Below are 2,694 nucleotides of genomic sequence, written 5' to 3'. Positions count from 1 at the left end.
AAAATCTTTCCCTTAGTTAGTAAACGCGATAACTTTTGTGCAAACCAATCAAAATACGCTTTTTGCGATTTTTTTTACCAAACATATGGTTAAAAAAAAAAATTGGCCCAAAATGTTAAAAAATTAAGATTTTTACTTTTTTTTGGGGGGAATTTCATATAAAAAAAATGTGAAAAATATTGTTATTTTTGCAAAACTGGCGCTGTTTTTTTGTTTATAGCGCAAAAAGTAAAAATCGTACAGGTGATCAAATACCACCAAAAGAAAGCTCTGTTTGTGGGAAAAAAAGGATGTCAAATTCGTTTAGGTACAGCGTCCCACGACCGCGCAATTGTCCGTTAAAGTCACGCAGTGCCGAATCGCAAAATAGGCCCTGGTCAGGAAGGGGGTAAAATCTTCCGGGGCTTAAGTGGTTAATGTGTCCTGGATTGAAGGGATAAGCTGGCAACCCTATGGCGAAGAGCAGTGCCCGGAGAAAGACATTTAGAGGCTGGGAGAAACATGCCAATCTGCAACCCCCCCCTCCCCACCCCAGGATGTAAGAGCATTATATGTCAGCAAAAATATCCCCACACAACCGCTGAGCGCTAATCTGCATGCTTACCCCCTAAGCATAAATTCTCCCTCCTCCCAGTGCAAATCTGCCCCCCTGCTGGAATCCCCCCTCTTTGCACAAATATCCCCCCCCAAGAAAAAAAACAAACTCCTCCTAGCACAAATCCACCTCTAAAATGTCCCCCCTCCTTGTACACATCTTCACCCCTCCCCCCCTCCACTTCAAATCCCCCTCCCAGCACAATTTCCCCTCAAATCTCTCCTTCTAACACAAATCCTCTTCCTCCCTCCTCCCAACACAAACAACTACTCTTAGCAATCCCCCCCCCCAAATTTCCCAAAGCCCAGTAGAACAATACTTACCCCCTGTCCCCCCTCAAATTCCCCCTTCCAACCCCCCCCCACCTCACATGATAGCACAGTGCCCAGGGAAGGTGCCTCTCCTGCCCACCCCTTGTCCCAGTGTTCTATCAGAATAGCGCTACCTATCAGATTCTGCAACCAGAAGTGACGTTCAGACGAGAACAACTTACTGTGCATGCGCCATGTGTTCCAATATGGCCGCTATGCGTTTCAATAGGTTTCCTAATGGGACAGAACACGAAGCAGCGGCGGACATCTTCTTACACCCACTCAAGTCTTGAATTTTACATTTTTGCTTGCCTGAGGGGACAGTGCAAAAGCAAACGGTCCCGTCACCATGGCGACATGTTTCGCGCTCCGCACTTTGTTAAAGTCAGGTCCCAACCACGTTCATCGTTCCAGCATTCCACTCCTACCCTCTCTTCCACTATTTCAATAGGCCTGCGTTTGGGTTCAAGAGGAAATTATCCCCACACTTCCTGGATTCTTGCCTAGGTGGGAATGAGGTATCAGCTGCCCGCATGCACTGTGGCATGGAGCTTTACAGCAGGGGTCTCCAAACTTTCTAGACAAAGGGTCAGGTTATTGTCCTTAAGACCTTAGGAGGGCCAGACATTGGCCAGTGGAAGAAAATGCCCTGAAGTCAGTGGGAGTAAATAAATGATATAGGGATTTTTGTCAGTAGGACATGAAATAGGGTCCCATCATTGGAATCCGAGGGAGAATAAGAGCCCCATCCCCAGTGCCAGTGGGAGGAATAGTACCCCATCATTGGTGTCAGTGGGAGGAATAGTGCCCCATCATTGGTGTCAGTGGGAGGAATAATGCCCCATCATTGGTGTCAGTGGGAGAAATAGCGCCCCATCGTTGGTGTCAGTGGGAGGAATAGCGCCCCATCATTGGTGTCAGTGGGAGGAATAGTGCCAGATCGTTGGTGTTAGTGAGAGGAATAGTGCCCCATCATTGGTGTCAGTGGGAGGAATAGTGTCCCATCATTGGTATCAGAGGGAGAATAAGAGCCCCATTCCCAGTGCCAGTGGGAGGAATAGTGCCCCATCATTGGTGTCAGTGGGAGGAATAGTGCCCCATCACTGGTGTCAGTGGGAGGAAAAGTGCCCCATCATTGGTGTCAGTGGGAGGAATAGTGCCCCATCATTGGTGTCAGTGGGAGAAATAGTGCCCCATCATTGGTGTGGGTGGAAGGAATAGTGCCCCATCATTGGTGTGGGTGGAAGGAATAGTGCCCCATAATTGGTGTCAGTGGGAGGAATAGTGCCCCGTCATTGGTGTCAGTGGGAGGAATAGTGCCAGATCGTTGGTGTCAGTGGGAGGAATAGCGCCCCATCGTTGGTGTCAGTGGGAGGAATATCGCCCTATCATTGGTGTCAGTGGGAGGAATGGTGCCCCATCCTTGGTGTCAGTGGGAGGAATAATGCCCCATCATTGCTGTCAGTGGGAGGAATAGTGCCCCATCACTGGTGTCAGTGGGAGGAATAATGCCCCATAATTGGTGTCAGTGGGAGGAATAGTGCCCCATCGTTGGTGTCAGTGGGAGGAATAGTGCCCCATCCTTGGTGTCAGTGGGAGGAATAATGCCCCATCATTGGTGTCAGTAGGAGGGATAGTGTCCCATCATTGGTGTTGGTGTAAGGAATAGTGCACCATCATTGGTGTCAGTGGGAGGAATAATGCCCCATAATTGGTGTCAGTGGGAGGAATAGTGCCCCATCATTGGTGTTGGTGTAAGGAATAGTGCACCATCATTGGTGTCAGTGG

The sequence above is a fragment of the Pelophylax lessonae genome (assembly GCF_965119305.1).
Source record: "Pelophylax lessonae genome assembly, chromosome: 3".
Taxonomy (NCBI): Eukaryota; Metazoa; Chordata; class Amphibia; order Anura; family Ranidae; genus Pelophylax; species Pelophylax lessonae.
The sequence above is the reverse complement of the archived record's forward strand: the minus strand, read 5'-3'. Positions refer to the sequence as shown.